At 41.2% G+C, this 13,475-nt stretch overlaps 1 protein-coding gene across 1 annotated transcript in view; it reads right to left on the bottom strand.

Moving 5' to 3' along the window:
* LOC101652384 (netrin receptor DCC) overlaps positions 1-13,475 on the bottom strand; it is a 363,431-nt gene that overhangs the window by 336,297 nt on the left and 13,659 nt on the right. Inside the window, exon 2 of the mRNA XM_045296053.1 lies at positions 135-283. The gene's annotated coding sequence lies outside the window, so the exon portion shown is untranslated. The remainder of the gene's footprint in view (positions 1-134; positions 284-13,475) is intronic.

Genomic DNA, 13,475 nt, shown 5'->3' with positions numbered 1-13,475 from the left:
ATAACAAGTGTTTTAAAACTAATCAGCTATCCAATTAACGTGCTGAACACTGGACCGAATCAAGGATTTACAGGTAGGTCTTTTGCTCTTTCTTAGCACTCGAATCAAACACTGCAGCCCGGTCTCTGGCTTACCTGTTCTTTTCCTGTGGATGCCTCAGTGCAGAACAACCTGTAACCTTGGACTGGACCGTTTGCATAGGCAGGGGGTTCCCAGGTGATAAGAACCGAGGTAGGTGAGGTAGATACAGCTTGCAGGTTTTCTACTGGCCCTGGTACTTGCACTGTAGTCAAGAGAAGTGGAATTGTGTAAGAAAGTTTCCTTTCTCAAAACAAAACAAAATGACAGTTTCTAATGTCCAGAGGAATTCTATGTACTGCATGTGCTATGTATTTTGTTTTTTAGAGAACCATATAGAATAAGAATAAAAAACACAATGAAATTTTAGTGTTTTTATTTCATTTTAAAATTCCAAAGAGAGCTTCTATTAATCTAATTACTCATCTCACTTTGCCGCTGAGGAAACTGGTCAAGGAATCACAATGACTAGATAATAGTGGAGAACGAATGGAATTCTTAATCTAAATTCTGAGTCTGGAACATTTCCCCCTACACAGCCTGCCTTTGCCTGTGCATTGTTAATAACTACAGAAAGAAATGAAGAGCTACAATTACAACACGTTTGCATTATGGTTCTATAATTCAAACAGACAGCACCCGGCTGAACAATTTACCACATTGTCTTTAGTTAAGTCAGCGCTTAAAAATCTTGCCCAATCCTGGGTTCTTTAAATGAAGTTCACAATTTCTTTTTCAATTTCACTTTCTAGTATCCCATTTCCTTTTCATAACCATTTCTTTACTAAATCAAGGATGAGCAGCTTGCTTGCTAATGGAATTTGCTAGCACAGGTCCACAAGTGCTTAACCAAAATCTTTGAATGTTTCTTAGCTCTGCTTAGCTTTGCTCGCTCTTGCAAGGACCTGGAGGCAAAGATACTCAGTAGCAATAAACATAGCCCCAAACCAATGTTTTAGAAGTCATCAGCTAACCAATCCAGTACTCAGATCTAACCTCGAATGGGATTCCTTTGAGAAAGGTCTGATTTCAGAGCTGCGGAGGATTGAAGTGGCCCTGGAAAACTTTATTATGTGAGAAAGAAAGGCTTTTCAGGGCCATTTCCTTCCTGCCCAGCATATGCCTGTGTATCCACATACAACACAGAGATGCATGCTGGTCAAGATGCCACAGAAATGCCTTCTTTTTCAGCCAATCTCTACAAGGTGCCAGCTAGACTTTTTTTCTACGAAGAAACCCTTGTTTCCACCTTAGGACCCTAGGAGACAGTCCTGAGAGTCTGGTCTTTAATTACACATTTAGCACGACAGTATAATACAATAGATGCTTCATTGCAAGGAAAAATGGCAAAAATAAATATATATTTATCAATATCGTTTAGTTGGAATATTATAGTACAATATTTTCAATAGTGTAAAGAAATGATTGGCTTGTTTCTCCAGTTACTGACTTTCACAAAGATAATACAAACATTTAATGAGAAAGCTTTTCAAATTTGGAATCAACATTTTTTTGAGAAAGGGAGATGGATGGATGGGATGTGCCAGCAGAGTTAGCTGCTAAAGATATACATGGAAAGTGAGATAGCCTAGATTCGGCCAGGTAAGAGTACAGATACATGCGGCTCTATGGTATGTAAAATATGAATGGACTGCAACCTTTCTTGGTCTCTGGTGGCTCAAATCTGAGTGCAGAGCATCCAGTTTAAAAATAACGCAATTCACAGGGCATCTGCTGTGAGATCGGACACCTTCATAGATGTTGGAAGAGCAAGAACCATGGTTTCCCAGCAGAGAACAGCTGAGGCGACGGGGAGATAAGTGGGTCTGGGGGGTGGGGGTCAGAGGTGGGGAAAGAGGCAGTTTGCGGGAAGGTTCTGCTCATCTCTACTGCTAGCATACAATGGAGAACAGAAATTGAGTCGACTCAGATATCTGAGCATGCCAAAGAGAAGAAAATTAACCTGCACCTCACTTGACCCATGAATTCATATTCGCTGGAAACTTTGCAAAGAAAGTAGGGGTCTAAGGAGTGCCATATTGCTCTCAGAATTTCCTGGAGCCTCAAGGATGACAGGAATAAAACATATACATGATTCATGCTCCCCAAAGAAGCTACTTAAGAATTAAGAAGAACCAGGGGAGCGGGTCATCTGGTGAAGCAGTGGACCTCCATGAAGGGAGGTTGCTACCTGCCCATCTAGAGAGAAGGCGATTGGACTGCTTTTGACTCTTTGAAGACCAGTCTTGGAAGCGACATGAGAATCAGCACAGCCACTACCATCAGGCATTTAGAAGAACTGATTCTTACTCAAGGCACCAGGAGCACATATCTGGCCACACCCTCCTCACTGGTTAAGTTTCGAAGTAGATCCCTAGACCTTTCTTCCTGAGCTGTCTTGAACCTCTGTTGAATCCTGTCTCCCATGAGTGACCCTGCTGGTCTTTGCAATATGAATAGTGTGGCTTCTAGCATCATAGCCACATGCACGCTCCCACAGTTCTCTGCATGGTCAGACTATAGGTGGAGGGAGGAAGAGGAGGCAGTCGGCCCTGTCCTCTAGGGCATTATGAGTTGGAATGGCAGTGAGTTTATTCACTGATATTTGGATAGTTATGAGCAAGGTAAGGATGATGTTTCCTTGGCATTGCTGCTAGTATCTTGGTTCTGACTGGATGTCAAAAGACATCCATTGTTCAGAATAATAAAATAATAATACGTTTGTATAAGAATATGCATAATTCTTGGTATATAAAAGGTATTTGATGTGCGTGACAGGTAAATCACAAGCCTGCCACTATGTAATCTAATTCATCTGATCTTGTTGATTGAGTGTTGTTTCTACAAGTGATCAGAAAATAGTATTTTCCTAACACATTTCATGAGAACTGCTGGAGGTGGCAGTTTTTAGGCATTCCTGGGTTTACTATGTACTTTGTCCTACTGACAATTTCTTTGTGTATATGTAACCAGTTGTTGATGACAGAACATCAGGCAGTTAACCCCTTACATTGGACTTGTTTTCCACTGGTATTGTCAACCTTAACCCTGTTCAACAACATCACTGCTGTTTTCCTGGTAACCATCTTCTGATGATCTGCAGTACTGTGGCAGTGTGCATGTTGCAATGGTGGGAGAAGCTAATTCATTGGTATTTAAATCCCAACATAGTCACTCTTGCGGGGTAAGGGTCAGCAGAAGGTCTAGACCAGCGGTTCCCAACCTGTGGATCGCAACCCCTTTGGGGGTTGAATGACCCTTTCACAGGGCCACTTAAGATCACCGGAAAACACATATTTCTGATGGGCTTAGGAACTGAGACACCGCTCCTCTATCCGTCTCCAGGAGGGTCCACCCACATGCAGATATGCCCACAGATGAGTGCCCAGCATGAAGACTGTTACCCATGCTACATCATGCTTCAAGACAAAATCTCATTTATTTGTCATTAGAAATAAATTTTTCACAATATATAATTACATATTGTTTTTGTGATTCATCCCTATGCTTTAATTATGTTCAATTTGTAACAATGAAAATACATCCTTCCTATCAGATGTTTACATGATGATTCATAACAGTAGCAAAATGATAATTATGAAGTAGCAACAAAAATAATTTTATGGTTGGAGGGTCACCGCTGATGAGGAAATTTATTAAAGTGTCCCGGCATGAGGAAGGGTGAGAACCACTGGTCTAGACCAGGACAGCTTAGGAAGGAAGGTCTAGGGTTATACTTTTGAAAATGAACCAGTGAAAACCCTGGAGATCACAGCAGACAGAGTGCCAACAGTGGCGCTGCCTCAATTGGAAGGCACTCAGACTACATCATGGTGGCAATGGTGAGCACTGGCAGAGGCGTGAAGTAAGCACGGCATCAGCGCAGGTGGCATGTTACTCTGTTGAGCCTGCGACCCCTGAGTCTGAGCTGCCCCAATGGCATCTAACAACAATGGCCATTAGACACTAACACAGGCAAATGATTGCTTGATTTTGAGAAGAATTTTAAGCAGAGATAATAGAATTCAGAAGGACTTTTAGTTCAAGGACAGCATGTGTTTTCCACCAATTTTTATTCAAATAAAACCATATTCTACATTGGCTTAAAGTCCTAATTTCCTTTTTCCATGAATGAGCTGTTCTTTAAAATACCTCTTTTTATAATACTTAAAAAATAAAAGATCATTTATTTTACGATTTATTGGTTTGGTAGGTTTTATTTATATTCTCATTTTTAAAAAATAAAAATAATATACTCATATTTTGATTCTGGGAAACATCAGAGGGCTGCCATTAAATCTTATACAAAGGGGATTTTTAAACTTTGTGGAGAGTGGAATTAAAAGATAACAATTTTCCATGAACTTTTTGAAGCCACCTCATATATAATTAACTTATAAAATACCAGTCCCAGATTTAGATTAAAAACAAACAAACCTGTCTGTACATGAGAACATTCTTTCCAACAATTCTGCCTGGTATATTTTGTGTTTTGCTTAAGCCATCAAAATCTTACTATTCTTTACAATGGGGTTCTATTTCTAATTCATTTATTTTCTACTATTTTCCATTTGCATTATAGTTCTAAATATATCTGCAAATGAGGTACATAATTACATGACACTGATATATGTGTGTGAGTATGCATGCAGACACACGTGTATATATTTTCAGATCCATATGTACAAAGTATATTTAAGCATAAGTTTTGATAAATTTACAGACATGCTCTTTTATATGCATATGAGCTGTTGGTGAAAAAGAGAAAAATGGAGTCTCAAAAATATTCAACAATGGGAATTAAATGTGAAATCAATACCACTAACGTCTCCAGCCTTCCACTTCATTACATTTTAGTATGTCAGTCAAGAAACTTAATGGGTTTAACTGCTCATCATTCCCAAGATGTCTTTGATAATCCCCACTGATCCCCTCAGTTGGACAATAATTGTGTAGCAAGCTGCATCTAATTTTTCTCCATCTCTATTCACGTTCCCTATTTCCTCAAAGCGTGCAAAGATTTCAGACTAGATGCATAATCTAGTGCAAGTAACTCATCAATCAATGTCAGCCTAACCAACCACCTTTTAGAATTTCAATATTGCATTACAGTGGGACTTCACTAAAACACCTGTATTTATGAACAAATTAAATACTTACATCAAGTAAATGAGACATACCACATGCCACTATTTGCTGTGAGGACAGTCACTTCCTACGATCTATAAATTTATAGTGTAGCAGAGAACCTTATAATGTGATCTTGTTGCATATTACCATATATATTCGGGTATAAGCCTAGCCAAATATCAGCCGAGGCACATAATTTTACCACAAAAACCACATAAAAAGTGTGCTGAAAAACTCAGCTTATACACAAACACACAGGTAACCCTCAAAAATGACATCTAAAAGTTAGCTGAATATTTAAAAAAGCATGACTGGTTACAGCCAATCACATGGAAGATACATTTGTGTTTCTATGTTGTATGTGTGAGTGGGTGTGAAAGAGGGAGAAAGAGATAGGAAGGGAGGGAGAAAGGAAGGCAGGGAGGGAGGGAAGAAGGAAGGGCAAAGCAAGCAAGGCAAGGAGAAAGGGAGGAAGGGTGAATCAAAATGTGCCATAGGGTGTCCCCAAGTCACTCTGACTCCCGGGAGCCACACATGAAAGCACCATCGCTCACGGTCTTGTTCACTGTGATCATCAAGGATTCAGATGCGCAGATCAGTCTCCCGAGTACCCACCAGGTGGATTCCAACCATGAGAGTCAAACATGTAACCAAGAGTTCTTGAATCATTTTAATGTGCTACAATTGATGAGCTGCTGCTGATTGACAGAGACAGGGAGAATGGCTTCTGGTCTCTACTTATGAGAGATGTCTGTCACTGGCATCAAGGAGTTCATGAAATCTCTCAAAACTGTGGATATTTTCAAGGATGTGATACAGATATTTAAGTGTAGGGTCCAAGGTTTCCATCATTGGAGTTTTTGACCTTTGTATTAGAGTTGAGTATTATGAGCACTAAGTTGGCAGAAGGCTGTGGTGACAGCCCATTTCTGAGTTGTGGAGTCGAACCTCCACTGCATAATTTCTGACCATCACCCAGTAAAGAGAATGAGTATCTTTGCCCTTAGGCAAACTGTGTTTGACAAGTGGATGACTACCACTCCCTTCCCCAGGGAGGCTCCGTCTCTCAGGGACTTGCTAGGGCGTGTCCCTGATGGAAATTAGGGTACTAGGGTTGCATGGTCATGATCTCTATTCTGACTGATTGGATCAAAGGACCCTAAACCATCTTGGAAACGATCTAGCACAGCCCCCAGTATCATGTATACGCTCCAGTCATGGTCTCATTCCCACTTCTACAGTTCTGCCTAAAATGATATCATATTGATCTGCAATCTAACGTTTTTTTGTGACAACTTCTCTTGTTAAACATGAGACATTCAAGTGACTGGCTTTCTGAAAATCCTTGCCACCCTTCTAGCTTCGTGCAACTGACTTTCCTCATCCACACGAACCATTTTTGCCTTATCTTTGTCCTTTTTGAGAATTAATAAATACGTCTCTATAAAATATATTTGGATTTGAGGACCTTTTTGTCCCCCGACAGCATTCCCAAATGGTAGCTTCCAAATGGATTAGATCTTCTCTAGGCTCTGACAATCAGTGGTTCTTTATCATCATGCCGCTTGTAGTGATTGCTAATTATTTCACGATGGGAAACATGACAACAATTTCCCATTAAAGAGGCATTTTCCATTTTTAATCAAACACCAGCAGAACATTTTTGTGAAATAAGACTTTTCCATTTCATTTTCCCAATCACTGGTATTTCAAAAGCATTTTGATTTATCTGGTGCAATTCAACAAATGCTTTAGGCTTTACAAGATCTAGGTGACCAAGAAGGGACATTGATTGTATGAATTAATCTCCCCCCACCCATTGTTTCCTTTGCCTTGTCTGTTTCTAGTCATATCTCTCTGTCTTCCTTTCTTATTTCTCTCTACCATAAATAACTGGTCAAACTGAAATATAAACTATGATTTGCCAAATAATTGAGTTTTAAAATATCTTGGGTATTTAAGTAAATGCTTCCAAATAAAAATGTGAATACAGGTTGTTCAAGATAAAAATCTTTAGCTGGATTGAGACATGCTACTCTGCTCATCAGATTGACTGAGGCTGATATCTCTTAGCCATTATACTGATGTTTCTCAGCTGGAAGTCCAAAATGAAGACAAATGTTAGTGCCAGAGAAGATGTAGTTGAACATTTGAATACTTAAAGTCTTTTCAAAATGACTGTGCACTACAATGAGTTCTACTGTTCATCAATTTAACAGTCACAATTTTTTAAAATGAAATTAAACAGTGTATCAGGCGCCGTTGGGGGGCAGGGTACATCATGTGCTGACATGCATATAATGACCTATAATTCACAGGTCCTCAGTTCAGACCTGAATTATGAGCGGAGTGCTCCCTCTTTGTTCTTTTGCTGTTTGGAAGTGAGTCCTAAGTCCCTTTCAGAAAGGAAGAGCAAGGGCTCTAAGGAATTCTGCGTAGTAATCGGGATGGATTTAGACTACAGCGTATTCTTCCTTAAGTTTTGGCTTCCAATGCTGCTGATATTTTCCCTGAATGTGTTTCAAATGCAAGCCATTTCTGAAACGACATGCATTTGTTGATAATAAAGTGCCTGCTTTGATTGCCTCTTTGATTTTTTTCTTCCTCCTGTAGTTAACAGCTTTAATGATATTTCTATGAAATCTGTTTCTATTCTGTATAGGGACTATAACATCAAAAAGCCTGCAGTCAATGTAATTATTAACATAATGAAACCTTTCTTGATGGAACTATACATAGTTAGGAGATATGACAGCAATTTGGCAAGGAAGAAGTACAAACTGTGGGGTATGTTTCTCTTAGGGAAGCACAAGAGTCTGGCGTGATCAGGTTGGAGGAAACAGATATTACCTGTTCATTTCACTTCTGTTTTTAATCATCATTGCCTACTAACTCATTATGTATGTAACACACATACTGTTTATTATCGTGCAATCTATACACCTATATACTGACATATTGAATCATGGATTTTTGATAGCTTAAAATTAAAAAAAAAATTGCAATGTTCTGGAAAGAATGCAATCTTACCAGCAGCAGTGTTGTGATTCAACCTAGAATTGGAAGCAGTTGGATAACTAAAGTATTACATTAGTCAACCGCAAGCTAAAGTCTCAGTAACACAAACACGTAGTAGTAATCTCAGGGAAGCATTGCCACTTTTTTGAGTTACCATCTGAAAAGGCAGGCACTGCCTTGAAAGGCGGAATAAAGTGGTTCTCAATCCTAACTCATGACTGAAGCCACAAACCATTTAAATGCAGATATCTCAGGTATACCATAGGTAAAGAAAGCATTAGAAATTGAAACATCAAATTTCAGCTAAATGTGCTGAAGTTGCCATGTGAGTGAAGGATGGGTGTCAGGTGAAGCTAATCTCATTGTGTGTGTGTGTGTGTGTGTGTGTGTGTGTATGTGTGTGTGTGTGTGTGTGGCGGGGTTTAAGCTCCTCTATTGATACATGAAAATAAAGACTTACTTGAGTCTTACTTCTTGTCATTATGAGGAAAACTTCAGATACACATTTTATGCATTTTATGTTTTATTTTGTTACTATAACTGTTTTGTTTTCTTGCTTTGTGTGTGTAGGAAATCCAGGCTATGTAAATGTGTGGTGACAGTCACTGAGTTAACAGTTTCTTTAGGAGTCGGCCATTGAGCTGCTAACCATAAGGTCAGCAGTTTGAAACCACCAGCCAGCTCCTGCAGGGAGAACGAGGGGGCTTTCTTCTCTCTAAAGGAGCTCCAGTCTCAGAAAGTCACAGGGCAAGTCTACCGGAGTGGGCATCGACTCCATGGCAGTGAGTTTGGTTGTTGGGTTTGGGTAGGCACATGGTTGGGGAGATTGGTGAGAAATGGGAACCTCACAAGAATGAGGACAAGAAAGAGGAAGGTTTCTAAAATTTACTGTGTGGATGACTGCACAGAACTCTTCAATATGATTTAAAGAGTGAATTGTGTATGTGAATTATGCCAATAAAATTGGTTTTAAAAAGTATTAACTTATTAATATCAAATCAGACTTCGTAAGTGTTCAGCGCGCACTAGTCTCTCCACTTCTGTAAGACATCTGACAATGGTAGGAAGTCAAGAGGTTCTTATTAAGGCTCTGGAAACACATACTTCTGATGTGAAGGAGGACTCTGGTCAGTCAAGACCCACAGGTGTGAATTAGGATGGGGATGGGGAACAACACTGACATTAGCCTCGCTGAAAGAAGCAGGATGTACAAGGTGGAAGAAAATGGAGAAAAGCAAAAGCAGAGACAAAACAAAAGAACAACAAAAACAAAAGCATCAACAACTATGTAGCATGGGTAAGACTTCAAATGATGGAGTCTGTCAGTACAGTCATGAGAATTATGTCAAAATAAAGTAAATCAACAATTTCATTGTCAGGGCCCCTGGCATCGGTCGGTCTGCACCCATCGTGAGCCAGATCCTGCTTGCTCCTGCGCCAGCCTCACCATGACACCGGTGCCTGAGCCCAGGGAGGAGGGCACCGCATTTCCTACTCTGCCTTCTTGGCACAAAACTGCCAATTAGAAAAGAAAATTCCCATTTCACTGCACATTAACACCAATTCCAATAATTATCAAACAATCTCAGGCAAACATGGTGTTCAAAGAAAATTGGGGTGGGTAAAGAACCTTCCATCCATTTTTCTAAAGATGATTGTCTCTAAAATTTCAGTTGGAAAGTAAGTGTTGAAGACAGAGAAAATTTCCATTTTCACTTGTACCTTCTCCCAAATTGTCAAAAAAAAACCCAAACACTTTGTGAAATTCAAAGTAAAAATAATGGAAAAGTGAAAATGATGCCTGAGACCACTGGTGAAAATAAAATACCTCGAAATATTTTGGTTTTGAAGCCTGGATAAGGAAAGAAGGGACGGACGGATGGATGGATGGATAGCCGGAAGGAATGAAGCTCCGGTGAAGGACAGGGCGGGAGGTGGGGACACTTCCATTTTATAATATTGAAGCCTTAGGCCAAGTTGCTTAAATTCATTGAACATTGTTTTCTTGATTTATTTTAAAATAGGTTATATCATGCAAGGCCACAGAGCTAGCATGAGGATTCAGTAAGATGAGCAAGGACAATTATGAATAACAACATCCACAATGAACTCCTTGATAGGGGATGTTATAGGGTTTGAACTTTGCGGGAAAACCTGTGTCCACAGGGCATGGGGTGCAGAGTCCATGAGCCATGGAGGCTGCAGAGTATGTGGCTAGGCAGCTGCCCTTGCAGACACCTAATCAGGTGAGTGTTGAGGTTCGTTCAACCCAGTTATTGTCAACCTGCCAGGCCTACTACCCAAAGGTCAGCTTACCCATGATAACCTGCCAAGAGGACTGAGATCCCTGCGATTGGTTTTGGGTGTGAGCACTGCATACCTTTCTACCGGCACCCAAGAAGACCAAACTGGGCAAAACAGGGGAATTGCTGGAACTGAGGAAAACTAGGACTGGGAGTTTGAGCCTGGGCCTCCCTTACCCCAGACAAGATGGCTTCAGGGATGTGCCCAGCAGCTGGGCAGAAGAAAGGCTCTGACCTCCAGATGAGGCTCTGGCTTCTTAGCATTCAGACATTGGATGCCCCAGCCCTGGCAGGTATAATCAGTCAGACATTGCTTCAACAGACCTTATGTTACACATATACAGTACTCAAGATATATAGTAGAGCCTTGGTAAGCCCTGGACTGTGAGCAGCAAGATTAGCAGTTCAAACTCACCAGCCACCCTGTGGGAGAAAGATGAGGCTAACTGCTCCTGTAAAGATTCGCAAAGCCTCAGAAACTGGATCTTCTCTATGGCAGTAGGTTTACTTAAAAAAAAATTATATGCAATTGAGTCTCTTAATGTTTATCAAATATGGGTTCCTTGGTGGTGTAGTGGGTAGCACATTGGGCTGCTAGTCGAAAGGTCAGCAGTTCAAAACCACTAGTCACTTTGAGTGAGATAAATGATTCTTTCTCCTCATGTAAGGAGTTAGAGTCTTGGAAATCCACATGGGGCAGTTCTACTCTGTCATATCGTGTCTTTATGAGTTAGCATGATTAGATAGCAGTGCGTTTGTTTGCTTGTTGCTTTTTTCTAATCACACTAGTGGAGGAAAGAGTATTTGTCCTACTCAATTTTCAGGATTATTAGAACATGAGAGGATGACATATATGAAAAGGAGATGAGAAACATGGTTTATCATTTTGAAAGGGTATAACATGATTCCTGACCAGGGTTGTTTACAAACCCGTTTAGCCAAATAAGTGTCCAGTAACAGGGCTGAGCTTCAATGGATGTGTCATATAAATGCAACTTCTTAAACCTCCCTATAGTTATTTTACTTGTCAGAGTCCCCTTAATATAAATGTACATTTCATTCTTATAGAAGAATCAGAGTACAAAGGCCCAGGAAGGGCGTGTGCTATCTTCATGCTTACTTCTTAGTGATGGCAGACTTTGTATATGCTTGAAGATTATATTTCTGTACACAAACATGCCAGTTATCTATAAATAGATATGTATCAGCAAAGCAGGTGTCTCTCGCTTCTGTGGAAGTCAGAGGATTTCCCAGAGTGATAATGCAGCTAAATCCCAGCCACTTTTTTCCAAAGTCGACTTGTATTATGGTCATATGGGAAGAATTGATATTTGATGTTTGTAGTTTAACAGCGCAATGAATGGTGTGTATCGATTGCTTACACAAAAGTGCTTTGCTGCGCTTTTTTAGAGGAGGAGGAAGCAGCAGCCCCCCTTTTCAGGCAATCAAATGAACAGGCCCTTTCTCCATCACCATGGAGAAATGCTACCGTCAAAGATACCATCTCTTTGAGGAGGACATTTTGTACTTATTAATTTCCAAGCTTTACAAGGTGAGCCACTGCCTTGGGGAGGCTGGCTCTTTTGGAAGGACTCATAAATTAAGGGAGAACTTTAGCACTCTTTCTCTAACATGTGGGTTCTCTGAAGTCTGAAATCAGGGCTACTAGGATACAGCCAATGACAAAGGATCCTGACTCTCAGTTTCCTACTCAGAGATTCTCGGTTCAAATCCAGGTTCCACCCTCAGGCTCAATTAAGGCAGGCTACTTCGTGCCTTCAATCTTAACTTTCCTTTTCTTTAAGAATCGGGCCAACATCAGTACCAACTAGGGAGTAGTGCAGACAGTGACCACATTTGGCTGTCAACAGAAAGTTCAGGGTTTAAGTCACTCAGAGGTGCCTTGGAAGAAACACCCGGTGATCTACTTCCAAAAGCGCCCTGGAGCACAATTCTATAGACCCACACAGGGACGCCATGGATTAGGATTGACAACTAGTTGGTTAATACCAGTGCCTCACGCAGTTCCTGTGAATATTAAATGATTCATTAATGGCATATGGCTTAAAATCAATACTCAATCAATATTAAATAAGCCCTTAAGCATGCTAAACACCGTGGCAAGTTCTGGGGGACGTGTAGTCAAAGCTGAAAGAACCACAGTCAGGAAGGGAAGGGTCCAGAGAAGCGGGGGAAATTGTTAGGGGCCAGACCAGACAGGGCTTTGTGAAGGATTTTCATAATTTATTCTAGGAATCAGAAAAGGATCGGCATGCCACACTTTTTTATATGAAGAGTCCATTGAAGGGCCAGATGTGAGTGCTGGGGATCAGTTGGTCAGTTATTTCACAGACCCGCGGAGAGAAGCTACCAGGCTGAATTCACACGAGAGTGGTGAAGACGAGGAGCCAGCAACCACTGAAGCCCTGGACCCTGACTCACGCAAAGCCTGTAAGGCCCAGTGGAACGCCCTCTTTTGTTTCTGAGACTCTAAATCTTTGAGAGCGCATAAAGCCTCGTCTTTCTGCAATGGTGGATTTGAGGTCCTGACCTTGTGATTATCAGCCCACCTGGTCACCCACGACACCACCAGAGCCTGAAGAGTCATAAATGAAACCCAAACAAACTCACTGTCAGGGAGTCCTGGCCAACTCAGAGCCTCCCACCCCCACCCCCACCCCCACCCCCGGCCCCGCCGCCGACAGACAGGGGAGAAGTGCCCTGGGGAGATTCTGAGACTGTAACTCTTATGCGAATAGAAAGCCTCTTCTTTCTCCTCTAGAGTCACTGGTGGTTTCAAACTGCTGACCATGGAGGGGTGGGGGGAAGCCGGAGGGGTAACCACTCGGGGCGGGAGGGGGAGGTCCAAGCAACAACGCTTGATGGGTTGGAGGCAAGAGAGGAAAGATGATGGAAGCACCAAGCATGATCCTCATATGCGACCCC

The sequence above is a fragment of the Echinops telfairi genome, unplaced genomic scaffold (genome assembly GCF_000313985.2).
Source record: "Echinops telfairi isolate 266 unplaced genomic scaffold, ASM31398v2 ScPeMD7_7400;HRSCAF=8409, whole genome shotgun sequence".
Taxonomy (NCBI): domain Eukaryota; kingdom Metazoa; phylum Chordata; class Mammalia; order Afrosoricida; family Tenrecidae; genus Echinops; species Echinops telfairi.
The sequence above is the reverse complement of the archived record's forward strand: the minus strand, read 5'-3'. Positions and strand labels throughout refer to the sequence as shown.